Genomic DNA, 20,235 nt, shown 5'->3' with positions numbered 1-20,235 from the left:
GAAGACAATGAAGGTGAAGATGAAGATGTGGGTGCTGAAAATGCTGGCTCTAATGTTGCAAATTTGATTAAGGCTATGTATCTCCAACAAATTGAGAATCAAAATTTGATGAATGAGCACCTTACTACCTTGACCACTTGTGTCACTGAGCAAGGTGCCCAATTTACGGCCTATTCCACAATTCAAGAGCAACGGTACAACACACTCTATGGTATGATCGATGCTCAGAGCAACCAACTCTCTTCCTTCACAAACGCATTTATGCAACACTATCCATTCCCTCCAGTTCATACAGCTCAACCACCACCTCCGGACCAAGAGAGACATGAAGATGATGATGCCTAGTGTCCTCTTTTCATGCATAAAACATTTACATCTTTTCATGAACAATTTAAGTGTTTTTGTGTTTTTATTTTTATGTTATGCTGAACAAAATTATTCCGTACTATGTGTTTGTGTAAGAATATTAATTGAGCTATGTGCTCATTGTGTGTTTGGTTATTTATGTTATGTTGCCTTTTAAATTTCGTCATTAAGCATTATTTTATGTGAATGATTGCTTTATGATTATGATTGCAAAAGGGCTTAGTAATGATCAAACTTGAATGATGTTATCCCACCATGTATGTATAATAGTGCTTGTCTCTTTTTGATGTTGTCAAAGGGGGAGAAAATGAGTGAATTAGCAAGCTACAGAAAAAAACATGCACCAGACAGGGGGAGTATGTAGAAAGGGGGAGCAAGCACTTTGTTTTAAGCAATGCCTTTCACAAGTTTTGCCATCATCAAAAAGGGGGAGTATGTGAAGGAAATGGTGTAGTTTTCATGATGTCAAAACATTGTGAATTAATTACAATTAGCGTGGAATCATAGAAATCAAATGGATGCCACAAAGACAAGCACGTTTGGCCACAAGACACCAATAGGTCGACTCACACATACTATAGGTCGACCTACTGCAAGCCTTTTGTGAAGGATTTCAGGTAAAGGCAGAATGCGTCGACGCATTGCTTCCTCAGGTCGACGCATGGGATTTTGGAGGAATCTCGGGTATGCACACGCCGACCCTTCAGGTCGACGCATCAAGTTTTGGTGACTCAAGTGCAAGAACAAAATGCGTCGACGCATTGATGGCTTAGGTCGACGCATGGTATTTTGAGGAGCTCACGGGAATGCGCACGCCGACCCTTCAGGTCGACGCAAGTGACATACTTAGTTCATTTTCAGGTGCATAACTCTCAACAGGTCGACCTATGCAGGGGAATAGGTCGACCTATCGCTTCTCACACTGGTTTTTGTTGTGTTCTAATTGGCCTATGCAAAGGGTGTGGTATAAATATCCAATTGATCATTCTCTAGCATTTTAACAAGAAACGTGAAAGATATACTCAAGCTTCTTCTCATCTTCAACCTTTCGCTTATTGATCGAAAATCACACATAATCATATTTTTCAATCGGAGTAAGGAACGTGTGTTGATAAGGTTCGATGGTAGACATTTGTCTTCTTCGAGATTCGATGGTAGACATTTATCTTGTTCGAGTGAAGATTGTTGAGGGTGTTTCTTGTATAAAACCTTAGGGTTTTTCCTTCTTCATCAAAGATTTGGTACGAAGGTTTTTGACGATCGATTTGCTTTGGTAATCAATTCAGCCGTGCATAAGGGATTGAGGGATTGAAGATCCGCTCAACAAATTTGCTACAACCGGAGGATTGAAAAAGGAACGATCGGGGTCTTGATCCGTAAAGATCATTGACATTGACTTGATTCAACTTGAATCAAGGGGAGGCTCGAATTGTACTCAATTTTACTGCATTTGTGTAGTTGGTTATTGGTAAATCCTATTCTTGTTAAACATTTTGCAATCAAATAAAACTTTCCTAATTTCATTTGAAATTAGGGGCAGACGTACTCCTGCGAGGACGACAGAGGAACTGCCTTAACAAATCTCGTGTTCTTTATCGTTCTTACTTCTATCTTGTTTCTATTCGCTTTGTAAAATTTCCATTGTTGAACAAAAATTAAGGTTTGGTAAATATCGATCACCAAGTGTTCGATAAAATTCCTCAATCAATTTTTGTTCAAATTTTAGTGTAAACGTTCATTGTGAGTAATATACTATCAAGTGTGAAATTGACGAAATTGATAAATTCGTTAAAACGTAATTCATTATTCGCCGATTTTTATCCGTTCAGTTTAGTGCATATATCCGGTCCCCGATAACGTAATCGCTCGGAGACGATTAAGTGATTCAGGGAAGTCACGTTTCAAAAGCTAAAATTTTCTTAAGTCAAAAAAGGTGGTCTATTCACCCCCTCTAGACCATTCCTATCGTCTAACATAAAGATTACATCTTGACAGTCCTTCAATTCCTCAATAGTTTTGCGCTGACTTAAGTTCAAAAATTCCTCTTCCAAGCTCAATTCAGAAGCATCCTTCATATAGCTGAATGGTTGTGTAGGTGATCCAATGTTATTGCTGGAAATGGAAGAAATGAAAGAAACACTCAATAATGAATGTAAAATATCATAAAAATAATTCAGACCTTTCAATAAATAATTAGTAACTACTTACTTGAGTCTTAAACTATCTGCCTCAGGAATTGTCGGGTTAAACAATAGCTTGGTACAGTTCATTGCATTTTGTAGTTGGACTTTCCCTTTATACAATTTCACTTTCAAATACTGAGCAAGAACGACAACATTTCCTGTGCAGCCGGATTGGAGGAATGAATCTAGGGCATCAACATATGGTCCAAAGAGTGTGCACTCAAGCTTCATACTACATGAATAAAATAAATAAAATAAATAAAATAAAATTAGTTAAATGAGTATAAACTATAAAAAAAAGTTATATATGACATCAAATATATTACCCATGAGACGCTAACTCAATAAATTTAAATTTAGTAGTTGAACGATTCATTTCATAGACCCTCTCACGTCCAACACAAGACAGAATACCCACAACATCAGGAAAATAAATAAAACATTAGCATTATGATTCATGAAATGTAAAATATCTGAAGCAACAAACTTTAATATATGGACAGGATACAAATGAATAAATGTAAACTATTATACCAATCAAGTAGTCCATGTCAACGTTGCCAACAATTTCTGGAAAGGATACAAATGAATAAGGGGATATTGTTGTCAGTATAGCTCCAATCTCTGTAACAATTGTGTCATTCTGCAAATTCAATTTGAATTGGTGTTTTGTGGTCCTAAATGCTCCAGTATTAGCGGCGACACCAAAGGACTTAAAATTATATGCAGCTCCCTCATGAATCTTATTTTCAAATCGAGTCAGTAGAGCTTTTCTAACAGAAGCTTGGATTTTGTCACCCTATAAATTTACAATAGACACGGAAAAATTAAACCCAATACTAAACAATATAATACAATAGACCAAGAAAAATTAAACGGAACAACAACCAACCTTCTCATCCATGAGAACCATTTCCATTGAAAAAACCTTCTGCTTCAGATTCATATCTGGTACAAACCACGGGCGAATAACTTGAACATTAATGTTCCGCGACTCTTTTGCAGGAGTAATTTCCTTCACAAAGTTTTGTCCTACGGAAGCCATTGTTGAAACCTGACACAAACTGACACAGAAATTTGGAGGAGAATTAGTGAATATAATTGTGATATGGAAATCGAAAACCGTATGAAATTGGAGATGAAAATTGACCTATTTATAGATACGAATCCAAATAATTACCTGGAAATCCAATAGATGATATTGATGATGTGCTAACCCAGGTTTGGGAAAAGATAAACCATTGATGATAGTTGAAGTGAATCGATAGAAAGATGCATCCAAATGCATCGAATATGAGATGAATCAGGAATGGGAAAATAGAAAGCATTGAATTCTTGAGGACCCGAGGTTTATTGGAAGTGGAAGAGACAGATTGACTCGGTGATTTATTGATGAACACAGGTTGCAAAGTGGCACGGTGTTGTGTAATACTCTTGTGAAGCTAAAACGACACATCAATAACTTTCATACATAAGCCCAATAACAATTTGAACTTGAATAGGCCATTTAATTAATTTGAACGTGAATGGGCCATTGAAACATTCTAATAAGAATTTTAATTTTTAAATTAATAATAATAATAATAATAATAATAATAATTTATATGGAAACATTTCCTTTAAAAGCAAAAACAAAAATAGCTTGTACTCTAAAATGCTGACACATGGCAAATTTGCCCAAATACTCCTTTTGCTTTATTATTTTTTATGATAAATATCTAAACAATTATAAGAGGAATATGATATCAAATAAATATACCCGTGCGACAGCACGGGTGATTTACTAGTTTTTGTATTGAACCAATTCATAAAATAATTTTGCTTTAGCTTTAAACGAGATACCTGTATTAGTTTACGGTAAAATTGGTTCCCTTAAATTATAGGTCGCAAAATCATATATTAAAATTAAAAAATTAAATTAAAGTCTATCCAAGTTATCTGAATTTGTTTTAATGGACTCATAACTTGAAAAATCAGAAGGTGCACAATAATCAGAAGGTGCAAAATGAGAACAATCTGGGGTGTCCATTATTATGGAAACTTGCACAAACAACATCATTGTTAAAGTTGAAGGAAAATTTAGCATAATTGTTGTAGCGGGAAAAAATTGAGATCAAAGTCATTGGATTGACTTGACTCATTATTTCAGTGAAAGTCGCCACCGCATTTTATTGTTTCCAAAGGAAATGGGAAAAGAGCAAAATAAACCCAAAGAAGTTTTTAAAATAAAAACAATAAAAAGAGAGATTTTGGGTACGTGTGTTGGTTATACAAGGGAAAAGTGTTAGCACCCCTCATATATGTGGTACTCCACATGAACCTTTTTGAAAATATGTGTAAAAAGAAATTGTGTGCAAAATAAAGAGTTTTGTTTGATTTTAAAATATGCTCGGCAGGATATTGCATCTTGTGCCTACATACCTCCTCAGTGCAATGGAGAAGTCAGAGCAAATGTAGTTCCACTTAAAAGGGAAAAAGTTTTAAAAACTGGATAGACACTTTATCATCATAGAAGAAAATACTCAGCCAATTATCTTGATCATTTGCATCACAAATGAAAGAAGGGCTCCAAATTGGATAAAATCAACAAGTATGCCACTAACTCCTTCAAGTGGAAAAGGTTCCATTATATCAATCAATATCAAGACTTTGGGGTTTTACATCTCACCACAACAATTAATCATGTCTAAACTTTTAAAGAAATGCAACTAAGGGCAAGAGATATTTTTGAGGAAAGGTTTTTAAAAGAGTTTGCAAACATCAGGAGGTTTTGGAAAAAGGGGAAAAAATTTGAAAATTAAAGAAGGGGAAAGGAGATGAAGGGGCTATCCTAAAGCATAAAGTAAAAGCTAAGGAAAAGAACAATCTAACCAAACAAGAAGCCAACACTTGACATTAAAGAGTCAATGTAGATTTCTCATCCTTTGGACTATCATAACCAAGCAAACATAATACCAACTAGAGATCCAGATGAACTTGATATCTTCAATCACAACTTGCACAAAGTCTTAGAAATTACACCATGATAACTTGAGACAAAATTTGGGCAGAGTAACAACTGCGTTCAGATGAATTCCTTATCACAATGCCTTGAAATTAACCATCAAGGACTTTTTAAAGAATCACCTGCATACACAAAGAGAAATATTCCAATGCCTTAGAGTAAACTCCAAGGACTTCCAGACAAACAAGTCCCCATATCATATTTATTAGAAATAGTCCCCTCTCAATTTGGAAATAAATAAATTATATGTTATCAAATCATATTATCTTTCTTCATAAAATAAAATATCTTTCTCAAACTTTTGTAATATATCTTGTAATTCTTAATTTTTTATTTCACAAAAAAAAAAAAAAGACTAACTCTTCTTATTTTTAAACATATTTCACTTTTTTTAAGAACTTTTTAAAAACTTGAATCCATATATTTCATAAAAATATCATGATTTTAAAAAAAATAAATATTTCTTATTATTTTTAAACAATAAAATTGATACACCAAAATGTTATAAATAATATCAAAAATCATATTATCTTAAGGAATATCAATAATTATGTTAGTTACGTGAGTTGTAAGCAAAAAAATAGAAATGTATTTTAATAAAATCAAACTAGTACTTTTACTCGTGCGATGCACGGGACAAATTATAGATAAATATTTCATTTTTATACAAAAAAATATATATAAATGTAAAAATAATAATATTTTTATTTAACTAATAGAAAAAATTTAAAATTAATTAATTAAATTAGTGAAAGATAAATTTTCCAAATACAAATTGTCTGTTTAAAAGTTCATTTTAACGATATATATTTTTTTTTAAAAATAATATTTAAACAATGAAGTTTAAAAAACTATAAAATATTAACTTTAAATGTTTTTTACGTTGATAATATAATAAAATGTTCAATAATCAATATTTTATGTATGGTTAAATATAAAATCATAAAATTTAAAATGTATTTACTATTATGTTTTTGAAATAAATTTCTTAGTAACATATTGTGAAGACTCATTTTATTCCCTCACAAAAATTAGACAACTCAAATTAGTCCCTCATAAAAAAAGATCTAATTTAATCCCTTACAAAATTTAACCGGATCATATTAGTCCTTCTGTTAATATTTTTTTCAAACCGGTTTTTTTTCATACTTTTAAACTGTGATTAGACTGCCACGTTGGCTTTTATTTTTTATTTTTTAAATACTAAATTAATTTTTAATTATAATTTTATTTTTAAACAATTATGAATTAATAATATCAAAAAAGCCAAAATTGTTTTTTATATGGAATTGAACCCAAAATCTTTAACCAATATCTTAAGTCTTTACAATGTACATTCATGACAAATAATTCATCGGTTCCTCCTATAGTTTATAGTAATATTAAATGATTATGAATTTGAACAAAAAAGTTAAAATTTGTACGAATGGGGTCTTAAACCGAAGTCCGTTCAAGTTTGATAGTCACTTTACAACTAGACAAATCAATTTCTATTGTTTTTTTTTGTAAGCAAGAGATATATTAAGAAAGAGAACTCAAGTTCTCAAAGCTTGTTACAAAAAGCGCAGAATGTGTACCGCCTGAAGAAAATTATGTCCAATTGTGCCTTACGACAAATAGAAGAGAGGGTTCCTACTAAACTCATAAAAATTACAATTGGGTTGTATAATTTTCCCAACAAAAGACCAACTCCACGCCAAGGCTTTCGCCCCCCAAACAATGTCGGAGATGTTCCAAGTATCCCCTCTAAAAACAATTCTGTTACGAACCAATGTCGCAGGCTCGCGAAAATATGAACAGAGTCGCCACCAATATATTTATCCCATAAGGGAAAGGAATATCAGAAAACCTAGAATAAGGATAAGAGAAGGTCTTTCGACCAGAGATAGGGTACGGGAGTCGGTTACGCGAGGGGAAGGTGCTAGCACCCCTCACGCCCATCGTACTCGATGGTATCCACCTATGTTTGTTTCTATCTAAAGGGTGTGTAAATATATAGCTTAATGCAAAAGGAATGCATGCAAATGAAAAAATAAGAAACACGGGGAAAATAAGGTTTATAAATAATTGTGCTCGCTTAGGCCCCGCGACCTAATGCCTACGTATCCTTTTCAGGAATCAGAGCGCCGTAGTTCGGCTCTTTAGTTTTTGTTTGTTTTTGTGTTTTTTAGTGGACGTCGTTACATTCGCACTCCGCTGCTCGACCTCTGGAGTCTTAAGCTGGGAATGGAGCGGAAATAACGTGTCCGATTAGGAGGAAGAATGCCCTGAAGGCAAGAGAAAGAATGCCTCGGAGGCAAGAGAGAGAAGAGAGAAAATTGGTTTGTGTCTTTTAGGTGTAATTCCATGATGGACGAAAACCCACTACAAGGCTTCGCATCACTTCCTTACTTTGCTTAGCTCTGAGCCTTTATTAGATATTTTGAAATGTTTTTGGTTGGGTGTTTTTTAAGGGAAATTAATTTGTGACTTGAATCATGCCTTAAAAAGAGTTTTTTTTAATATTTAGAGAACGCACATCGAGGCCTACGCCACAATCGTTTCTCTAAATAGAATACAGTTTTTGAATATTTAGAGAATGCACATCGAGGCCTACGCCACAATCGTTTCTCTAAATAACGGTTAAGAAATACACCGAGGCCTACGCCTCAATCATTTCTCTTCCGCTAAGTGGGAAAGAACATACATCGGGGCCTACGCCCCAATCATTTCTTTCACACTAAAAAAAAGGCATTAGCATGATTCGCGTCGTCCTTTATTAATGTTTTAAAGTTGAAAAGAAAAAGGAAAGAAAACTAGCCTAAAATTATGGGATTTGCCTAAAGGGAAGACTAACCTAAAAGTTATGAATTATAGGTCCTAAAATTCTAAAGGAACACACAAGTGAAACCACTATTACAAGTAAAAATTACAAGTAAACAATGGTACAAAATCACACATAAACATGAAATATCAAGTCAAAAATATAGTACAAAATGACATAAGATACTACTATTTTTTATATTGATTTTTATGGGAGAAATTGAACTACAAATCAAGTAAAAAGACTAAAAACAAATAGCCTAAAAACTAATATTTTTTGTGCACATTTTTATATGGCAAAAATCATGATTAAGGTCTAAAAATAAGAGGAAGAAAATTAGCAATTTTATCACCTAAAAAAAAATGGTAAAAGAATCTAATTAAAATCTAAAAGAATCAATTAAAATAAAAAAAAGGAAATAGGGGGTGCAAATAGTGATATGGGCGCTGGCCCAGACAGAGATTTTTGTAAAGACTTTGCTTACCAAAAAAAGTGTAGCCAGGCCTCAGAGGGGTGTAGATGGTAAATCGGCCCAGCATTGTTATTGTTTGTTTGATCCATAGATTTTAGTAATCTTTGATTCAATTCAAACTTCATATTATTAATGCTGATTAATATCAAGTTAAACCTAATTAATCACATTCAATTAAAAGCTAATTCTGAAATCAGTTCAATCAATAATTAAAATGAAATAAGAAAGGGGCTAGGGTAAAAATAAAGACGATTCATCTTCCCCTCTCAAACTCGTTCTCAGACTCTGTTCTCTTTCTCTCGCGACGGCGGCGAATCTCGCCTCTCTCTCCGATCAAAACCTACAGCGCCGTCGTGTAATTCTTCCGGCCACCCCTATCGTCTCAACCTCTCTTCTTCTAATTCTAAGAAATACCTCCCTAAGTCTACACCGAATCCAAACCCTAATATCTTTCAGCAATGAAATTAAGTAACGATAGCGATGGATTGCGGAGCGAAATCATAGGGGAAGAACTCAGGGATTCACTACTACGTAACAAAAGCAAGAAGAAACGAAGAAGGTGAAGAATTCGGACTCAGAGCGTACCTGAGATCGCGAAATAAACGCGTGAACGATCTTCTGCTCAGGTATTGTATCGTTCTCGATCTCTCTAGCTTCTTCTTCTTCTTCGAATTTTCAGAGTTTCCGTAGTTGTTATGCGTGTGATAGTGATTCAGAGAGATTATTGAGAGTTGAACCGAGGGAGGCTGAAAGATTGAGTCCGTGAGGGTGATCTGAGAGAGATTGAGATGAATTCTGATGATGGAGTTTAGCTCTACTCCATTGAAGTTCAATGAGAACCTTCAATGGAGTTTTAGGTGGTGAGCGTGTAGTGGTGAGGGTGAGTGAGAGAAGAGTGGGAAGAAGATGACGATGGAGGTCAATGAGAGTGATGAAGATCAATGGAGAATGGGAAAAATGGTTGATGGTGCGTGAAGATGGTGATGAAATGAAGAGGGTGTGGTGGTTATGGTGCGTGGAGAAAGTGGTGAACCTTGAATGAAGGTGATGGGGTTTGAATATATAGAGATTGAGAGGGAGAAAGAGTTAGTTAGAGAGGAATTTGAGCTGTTAGATTGGATGGAGTTAGTTACAAAATTGAGGGTGGAGATTGAAGGTTGATTTCAGGTGGTTACAAATTAGTTAAGTTCTGTTTTTTCTGTTAAGGGTTGGTTATCGGTTGTTAGAATTCTGTTATGGCAGTTTGACAGTTAGAAGTTAGTTAGGTTGTTAGTTAGTAATTCTGTTGGAGGGTTAATTGGGGTTTGAATTTGTTATGTGATTTTTTGTGATAGGCAGCAAGTTCGCAGGTGGTGGTGAAAGCTAGTTACACTCTGTTTGTAGTTAGAGTTTAGCAAAACTGTGAGAATTGGTTTGGAATGAGAGTTATGAATCTCTGCTTGGAATATATGCTGAATGGGACAGTTTGATAGGTGTTTGAATTTTTGATAATGATGTTGTAGGTTCTTCCCCTTTTTTTTGGTTTGAATAGGTTATGTAGGAATGGTTATATAACTATCAGTGGTTGTTAACTGTTAGAAGAAGTGGTTATGTCATGGTTAGGGATTTCTCAAAGTTAGTTCACTGTGAGAATATGTTAGTAGGATTGTGGTTAGGCTTAGTTAGAGCTGATTGTTAGCAGGGAAAATAGTGTGTTGTATTGGTTATTGTTGCGGAATGTTTGAACTGAATTGCTCATGGATTTTTTTGCAGTAGGTGGAGTTATGGTTGGAGGATGGTGTTCGTGACGTGAAGACGGCTGGAGAAAAGTATGCATGGTGCAAACTTTTGACATGGAGCCATTTGGAGATTTGAAGGAGAACACGGTTGGCCTTTGATTTGGGAAAGCCATATGCAGAGCCATGAGTTTATTTTTCTTTTTTTCAATGAGCAGCCAAATGGAACTCTTATGTATGGGGCTGACTGTCTTTGTATTGCTGTAGGTTTCAGAAGCCTTCTTTGGACAAATATTCAAGAAAGAACTTATATTGCTTAGCCATGAAGAAACTTGAAGCAAGTTGAGATTGGGTCATGAAGATGCTCAATGGAAGAGAGATATGTCTAGGAGATTTTGGTCAAACCGGGTCTTGGTCAAGACTTTGACTAAAAGTCAAAGTTGACTTTTTCTGTATTTATTATTTTTTGGCAATATGATGTAATGGTGGAGACCTTGTAATGTATAATGACCTCTTGCACTTGTATGTGATGTAGAACTTTGACTTGTAATTGGCTTTAGTTAGAAACTTGTATGCTGACATGGTTGACTTTCTATGTAATTTGAAATCTTCCTCTCCCTTCAATATGCATCTATTTAAATTCTCCAATATCTCTCCATATTGCAATATTGAGAACTCTAAATAACTTTAATTACTTGTTATCTCGGATCCACTTCGAACTTTAATGAATAATTTCCGAATTATTTTGCCTCTTCAAAGAAACTCTTAGCTCAAATCAATTTACCGATTCACCAGAACTTACCTTAATCACAAAGGATCCACAAATTATGACAGATAATCTTGATACATACAAAAATTCCCCTTAAGAAATTTCCTTGGTTATGAAACTTGAAGACATGATACCTTAATCTCATCTTTAATCGATTAAACTCAATAAGCTTAAGCAATGAACAATTAAAACCCCAATATTTCAAGATCCTTGATCCCCAGCCAGATTTATTAATTAATGATGCATGTTATGTTAAATGCTCTAATGGAAATGTGCATATGAATGCAAAAGCCTAAGCCAGTTAGCAGTAAAATTAGGAGGGCAAATTTTAGGGTGCAACAGCTGCCCCTATTTAATCGTCTTAAACCTGAAGGAGAGATTGGCGCTAGCCTTTCGAGCATTCAAGGTAGAAGAAGATTAAATACCAAGTGAACCTGAAAATTTGCTTGAAGAAAGATGGAATCCCCTGGGGTGAAAAAGATATTAACTCTGGGTTAAGCATATTAACATGAGATAGACCTCGACTATGGGTCGAGAAGGAAAAGCAAGTCAACTCTGGGTTGAAGAAGAAAAGTGGGTCGACTCTGGGTCGAAGAATGAAGGGAAGTCAACTCTGGGTTGGATAAGGGATTGGAGAATAACTATGGGTTGAAAGAGGAAAGATGAACAATTAGAAATAACCGTCAACTCTGGGTTGAGTGGGAAAGACAAGAGATAACCGTCAACTCTGGGTTGAGTGGGAAAGACAAGAGATAACCGTCAACTCTGGGTTGAAAAAAAGGGAACCGTCAACTCTGGGTTGAGTGGGAAAGAAAACAAGATAACCGTCAACTCTGGGTTGAGTGGGAAAGAGAATCAATTCTGGATTGAATAAAAAATGATTGTCAACTCTGGGTTGAAAAAGTAAAGGATCAACTCTGGGTTGAAAAAGGATAACCGTCAACTCTGGGTTGAGTGGGAAAAGAGAAGTCAATTCTGGATTGAATAAAAGATATCCATCAACTCTGGGTGAGAGGGAAAGACAAGAGATAACCGTCAACTCTGGGTTGAGTGGGAAAAGGATAAGAAATAACCGTCAACTCTGGGTTGAGAGGGAAAGAGAAACATAAGGTAACCGTCAACTTTGGGTTAAGTGGGGAAAAGAAGAAAAGGTAACCGTCAACTCTGGGTTGAGAGGGAAAGGAGAAATCAATTCTGGATTGAATAAAGGATAACCGTCAACTCTGGGTTGAGTGGGAAAAGAGAAAAGACAACCGTCAACTCTGGGTTGAGTGGGAAAGAATAAAATCAATTCTGGATTGAATAATGGATAACCGTCAACTCTGGGTTGAGTGGGAAAAGAAGAAAAGGTAACCGTCAACTCTGGGTTGAGAGGGAAAGGAGAAATCAATTCTGGATTGAATAAAGGATAACCGTCAACTCTGGGTTGAGTGGGAAAAGAGAAAAGACAACCGTCAACTCTGGGTTGAGTGGGAAAGAATAAAATCAATTCTGGATTGAATAATGGATAACCGTCAACTCTGGGTTGAGTGGGAAAAGAAGAAACCACTTCTGGATTGAATAAAGGATAACCGTCAACTCTGGGTTGAGTGGGAAGAGATAATTAACTCGGGGTTAAAAGATGAAAGGAAAATCAACTCTGGGTTGAGCACCAAAACATCAACTCTGGTTTGAAGAAAAATGAACATGATTGACTTTGGGAGATGACACCACAATGGTAACTCTGAGTGATCCAGTGGAATATCAATTGAATGCTTTGTAGGGATCTCATTTGATGAGTAACTTGGCTTATGCTTCATATGCAATGTTTGATTTATTTGTGCACTTCTGGAGATGCAATGCTATGGATTCTATATGCAGTGTACTGATTGATTAGGGTTTCTGCTTTGATGTGGAATAGATTAGGTGAAGTTCTGAAACTCCGTTTGAGAATCGAGGTGGGGTGGGTGCCCCAGATTTGTTGATGATTGGATCATGCGGGAGAAACGATAATGAAAATGCAATGATATGCATGATGTATGTACGATTATGAATGGAATGATTGTTTCCATGATACTAGGAATGAATGGAGGGTTCCTTGCAGGAAAGATTATTGTTTGAAGGATAGCATTTGTGAAGGTGAGGTGTTCAGCTTGACTCCTCGATACTTGTCTTGATTGAAGATGAAAAGATGAATTGTTACTAGCTTGCCCCAGCTTGTATGATCTCTTGAGATAGAACTTTGATAATGCTTGAATCATGGAGATTTGCAATGGTCTGCCCTAGTGTTGATCAAGGAATGAATGCCCCATATTGAAAGGAACTCTTCCACCAAATGGATGTTTAAGATATTTGCTCGGTGGATGACCAACCTTTGCCTTTGTAAGATTATTCGAGGGAATTTCAATGTTGAACTATCCTTGGTATCAAGTACTTACTTTCAAGTTAGAGACAATTTTGTTTTGAAAAGGATAATGAGAATGCAATGCACATGTTAATCTCAAAGAAAAGTTTTATTTGTCAAAATGTTGTACTGATACGAACACAAATGACACAGCAACATTAGGAGTCAGTTTGACATGATTTTACAGTTTGTATGCTTTCGGAACGAACCCTGCTTCAATTAGGACTTTTGAGGGTTGTAACGTGGTCGGGTTCACGGTTTGAGAAACAAAGGATAAAGGCTCAAGTTCTACTTAACCCACCCCTTCTTCGTGATGTTCTCCAGTCCTACGTTCAGCTAGTTCAACACGAGTATTCACTTTTCAGGAAGGATTGCGATGGATGAGGATCCTTTGTAGCTTTGATTGAAGTGGCAGTCACCCTTTGATGCTTTCGTTGATGATCACAACAACTTGTTCCCTGGAGGATTTTTGTTCTTTTGCTTTTGACTTTTGCTTTCCCTAACTTTTGCCTGGACAGAAAGTTTCTTTTGACTTTGATTTTTGTTGTCCAGCGGGATATGCCCCAATTTTGCCTAAGTCATTTGCTTCAAAGCTTTTCTTTTTGACTTAGCGGGCTATTGCTTCTTCTTTTTTTCATAGCTTTCTTCTTATTCTTTTTGTCTCGTTCGGGAACAAGTTGTATGACTTTTGTGATTGACTTGATGAAAAGGTTGTGACTGCCTTCTTCTTAGTGAATGGGAGACATCCATTGTGGATTGTGCTCTTCTTTTTTTGTTGTGAGATCTGAGATATGATTGATCCTTTGATGGAATACCTGAAAGTTGAGCGCTCGGTCGCACTAACTGAAGATTACCCTGCCCCTGGTTAAGATTGAGGGTTTTGTTATTTTTTGAAAAGAAACTACTACTCCTTAGGCTCAAAGGGGTTGACGAAGGTTTCACTCCCTTATAACTCCGGTGTTTAGGAATGGAAACAATGCCTGTACATCGTCAGCAGGATCTTGTTCCAAAGGCATACAATTAGTGATTCATGTGTTTTTGATTTTCATCATTCTCCTTTTTTAGTTGCTTAAGACAAATGAGTGAAGTATCAATGAACATAATGACAAAGATGAAATGATTTGAGAAAAACATGTATATTACATTTTTATTTATTCAAACAGAATGAGTTTCTTACAATGGATAGTACTTGATAACAACAAAAGTAGTACAATTGAAGATACTAAAGAAATCTATACAATGGCAAGTTTGGCCTTATTCTAATGCAAATGAAATGTTTTCTGACAAACATAAAAGTCTTCATGTTCCACTGGTGGAAGCTCCATTGTGAGGTGGCATGGGATTGTTGACCACATTAGGTGCCGCAGGTGTGAATGTAATCTCCTTTGCATCAAGCAGATCCTGAACCTTGTCTTTGAGAACTCTGCACTCTTCAGTGGTGTGACCAGATCCTCCAGAGTGGAATTCACACTTGGCATTAATCTTGTAATTTGGAGGGAGAGGATCAGGAGGAGGCCTCGCTTCAGCTAATTGAATCAGTTTTTGATCAAGCAAGGCGGCGAGAAGTTGGCTATAGGTCATTGGTACACGATCATACACCCTTTTAGGCCTATTCTGCCTCTGTTGACCTTGTCTTTGTTGATAACCTTGTTGGTGGAAACCTTGTTGTTGTTGTTGGACATATTGTCGATACGGAACCCAAGGTTGTTGACCAACAGGTGCCACATAAGCTTGAGGAGCGGTGGCGTTCACTTGATAGTAGGGAGCTTGATCTTGAGCAGAAGCAGCACTAGTCTCACCTTCTTTCTTTTTGATGAAATTACCTTGAGGTTTTTTGTACCCATATGGATTAGCAGCAGTAGCATTGGCGGGATTCTGAATCTTACCAATTTTCAAGCCATTCTCAATTCTTTCACCAATCCTAACTAGATCGGAGAAGCCAGAAGAAACACTACCCACCATCCTTTCATAGTAATGTCCTTGAAGAGTGTTCATGAACATATCAACCAGCTCGGATTCAGAAAGTGGTGGATTAACTTGAGCAGCCATTTCTCTCCACCTTTGGGCATATTCTTTGAATGTCTCATTGGTCTTTTGTGCTTGATTCTGAAGTTGCAACCTAGTCGGTGCCATGTCGATGTTGTATTGGTATTGCTTGAGAAAGGCATCATACAAATCCTTCCAAGATCGGATCCTATTACGCTCCAGATTCATATACCAGTTCAGAGATGCCCCAGACAAGCTATCTTGAAAGCAATGGATGAGCAATGGTTCATTGTGAATGTGAGAAGCCATCTTACGACAGTACATGATAATGTGGCTCTTCGGACAGCTTAAACCCTTGTACTTCTGAAAGTCGGGAGTCTTGAACTTGGGAGGAACAACCAGATTAGGAACCAAGCACATTTCTTCAGCGTTCATCCCATAGGCACTAAAACCTTCGATAGCTCGGATCCTTTCCTCAAGAATCCTATACTTCTCAGCAGATCTCTCAACAGGTTGAGCTCTTTCAGCAGTTGGTATTGGATGCATTTCTGGATTAGCAAACTGAGGACCACAAAAAGCAGGATGAGGAACTTCTGAATGAGGAGGTGGAGTAGGAAATAGGAAAACAGGCCCATTCATAGTTGGCACTCCAGAGGTTAAGGGCATGGACCCTCCTTGGTTTGAAGCTCCAAGAGTATCAGCAGTCATGAAGCTAAATGGCATCCCAAGAGTAGCATTAGTCCTTGGTTGGAACTCAGGTGGATTAGTAGAAGGTGGAATGACATCAGGTTGACTAGCAGCAGCTTGATTAGCATCAACAGGAATCTCTTGTGCAACAGGAATCCTTTCATTCCTCAAAGCTTGGAGGGCTTCCAAAATAGCATCAACCTTGCCCTTCATTTGGTCCATCTCTTCTCTAATGGCAGCTTGATCTTGTTCATAGTTCTCCATGATTCTTCTTCTGTGAGCTCTTGTCAGATATCGGTGTGGAGGAATCGTCTTGACTGATCTGATGGAGAGGAAGAGTGGTAAGAGTCTTGGTAACCATGGATGCATATGCATGAATGCAAAGTGTTAATGATGATGCAAATGTAGCATAAATCAGGATCAAGGATCAAGGCCTCTTGGATAACAACTTCTCATGGTCAATTAGATATGGTCGAATCCTCCAGATTCAGAGGTTCGACGTTGCTTTCTGGATAAACAGCTTGTGCATAAGTCAAAGATGGTCGAACCCTCCAGATTCAGAGGTTCGACGTTGATTCTGATATATAACTGATGTATAGCTTCTGTATAAGTCAAATGTCTCAGGATCAAAGGTTCGACGCCTTTTTAAATACCAGGAGAACCCATAGTCACCAACAGAACATGAATAGTCACCAACAAAACCGAGTCACCAACGGTACCTGTCATGTATATCCCTCCCCACTCACGGGTGTGATCTAGGTCAGGGTAGGTCAAAATGGCAACCAGCGTTATCAGTTCTCCTGAGATACCACCATTGTTGCATCTACATGCCAACGATGATACCCCATTTGAACCTCGACTGGGCGTGGGTCTCATGATCGCACTAGACAAGACCTGACATCTCATCGGCGTCATGACTATCCACTCTATCCTAGGTATCCTATGTGTCAACTCTGGCCTGGGTATTGGGCCTTTTACCTCAAATCAGAAACATCCCATCCCAACAGACAGCAGAACAGCAATCATAGTATATGAAAATAAAATGCGAAGCATAAAGAAAATAAAGCAATGAAGCAATAAAGAAATAAAGCAATAAATCAATAAGTAAACACCCAAAGAAAAGAAAACAAACGTAAGCTAGGATCGACTTGCTAAGAATGGACCAGCACAGGTCTATCACATCCCCAGCAGAGTCGCCAGCTGTCGCAGGCTCGCGAAAATATGAACAGAGTCGCCACCAATATATTTATCCCATAAGGGAAAGGAATATCAGAAAACCTAGAATAAGGATAAGAGAAGGTCTTTCGACCAGAGATAGGGTACGGGAGTCGGTTACGCGAGGGGAAGGTGCTAGCACCCCTCACGCCCATCGTACTCGATGGTATCCACCTATGTTTGTTTCTATCTAAAGGGTGTGTAAATATATAGCTTAATGCAAAAGGAATGCATGCAAATGAAAAAATAAGAAACACGGGGAAAATAAGGTTTATAAATAATTGTGCTCGCTTAGGCCCCGCGACCTAATGCCTACGTATCCTTTTCAGGAATCAGAGCGCCGTAGTTCGGCTCTTTAGTTTTTGTTTGTTTTTGTGTTTTTTAGTGGACGTCGTTACATTCGCACTCCGCTGCTCGACCTCTGGAGTCTTAAGCTGGGAATGGAGCGGAAATAACGTGTCCGATTAGGAGGAAGAATGCCCTGAAGGCAAGAGAAAGAATGCCTCGGAGGCAAGAGAGAGAAGAGAGAAAATTGGTTTGTGTCTTTTAGGTGTAATTCCATGATGGACGAAAACCCACTACAAGGCTTTGCATCACTTCCTTACTTTGCTTAGCTCTGAGCCTTTATTAGATATTTTGAAATGTTTTTGGTTGGGTGTTTTTTAAGGGAAATTAATTTGTGACTTGAATCATGCCTTAAAAAGAGTTTTTTTTTAATATTTAGAGAATGCACATCGAGGCCTACGCCACAATCGTTTCTCTAAATAGAATACAGTTTTTGAATATTTAGAGAATGCACATCGAGGCCTACGCCACAATCGTTTCTCTAAATAACGGTTAAGAAATACACCGAGGCCTACGCCTCAATCATTTCTCTTCCGCTAAGTGGGAAAGAACATACATCGGGGCCTACGCCCCAATCATTTCTTTCACACTAAAAAAAAGGCATTAGCATGATTCGCGTCGTCCTTTATTAATGTTTTAAAGTTGAAAAGAAAAAGGAAAGAAAACTAGCCTAAAATTATGGGATTTGCCTAAAGGGAAGACTAACCTAAAAGTTATGAATTATAGGTCCTAAAATTCTAAAGGAACACACAAGTGAAACCACTATTACAAGTAAAAATTACAAGTAAACAATGGTACAAAATCACACATAAACATGAAATATCAAGTCAAAAATATAGTACAAAATGACATAAGATACTACTATTTTTTATATTGATTTTTATGGGAGAAATTGAACTACAAATCAAGTAAAAAGACTAAAAACAAATAGCCTAAAAACTAATATTTTTTGTGCACATTTTTATATGGCAAAAATCATGATTAAGGTCTAAAAATAAGAGGAAGAAAATTAGCAATTTTATCACCTAAAAAAAAATGGTAAAAGAATCTAATTAAAATCTAAAAGAATCAATTAAAATAAAAAAAAGGAAATAGGGGGTGCAAATAGTGATATGGGCGCTGGCCCAGACAGAGATTTTTGTAAAGACTTTGCTTACCAAAAAAAGTGTAGCCAGGCCTCAGAGGGGTGTAGATGGTAAATCGGCCCAGCATTGTTATTGTTTGTTTGATCCATAGATTTTAGTAATCTTTGATTCAATTCAAACTTCATATTATTAATGCTGATTAATATCAAGTTAAACCTAATTAATCACATTCAATTAAAAGCTAATTCTGAAATCAGTTCAATCAATAATTAAAATGAAATAAGAAAGGGGCTAGGGTAAAAATAAAGACGATTCATCTTCCCCTCTCAAACTCGTTCTCAGACTCTGTTCTCTTTCTCTCGCGACGGCGGCGAATCTCGCCTCTCTCTCCGATCAAAACCTACAGCGCCGTCGTGTAATTCTTCCGGCCACCCCTATCGTCTCAACCTCTCTTCTTCTAATTCTAAGAAATACCTCCCTAAGTCTACACCGAATCCAAACCCTAATATCTTTCAGCAATGAAATTAAGTAACGATAGCGATGGATTGCGGAGCGAAATCATAGGGGAAGAACTCAGGGATTCACTACTACGTAACAAAAGCAAGAAGAAACGAAGAAGGTGAAGAATTCGGACTCAGAGCGTACCTGAGATCGCGAAATAAACGCGTGAACGATCTTCTGCTCAGGTATTGTATCGTTCTCGATCTCTCTAGCTTCTTCTTCTTCTTCGAATTTTCAGAGTTTCCGTAGTTGTTATGCGTGTGATAGTGATTCAGAGAGATTATTGAGAGTTGAACCGAGGGAGGCTGAAAGATTGAGTCCGTGAGGGTGATCTGAGAGAGATTGAGATGAATTCTGATGATGGAGTTTAGCTCTACTCCATTGAAGTTCAATGAGAACCTTCAATGGAGTTTTAGGTGGTGAGCGTGTAGTGGTGAGGGTGAGTGAGAGAAGAGTGGGAAGAAGATGACGATGGAGGTCAATGAGAGTGATGAAGATCAATGGAGAATGGGAAAAATGGTTGATGGTGCGTGAAGATGGTGATGAAATGAAGAGGGTGTGGTGGTTATGGTGCGTGGAGAAAGTGGTGAACCTTGAATGAAGGTGATGGGGTTTGAATATATAGAGATTGAGAGGGAGAAAGAGTTAGTTAGAGAGGAATTTGAGCTGTTAGATTGGATGGAGTTAGTTACAAAATTGAGGGTGGAGATTGAAGGTTGAT

The sequence above is a fragment of the Vicia villosa genome, unplaced genomic scaffold, assembly GCF_029867415.1.
Source record: "Vicia villosa cultivar HV-30 ecotype Madison, WI unplaced genomic scaffold, Vvil1.0 ctg.000205F_1_1, whole genome shotgun sequence".
NCBI classification, from domain to species: Eukaryota; Viridiplantae; Streptophyta; class Magnoliopsida; order Fabales; family Fabaceae; genus Vicia; species Vicia villosa.
Note: the sequence above shows the minus strand (reverse complement) of the source record.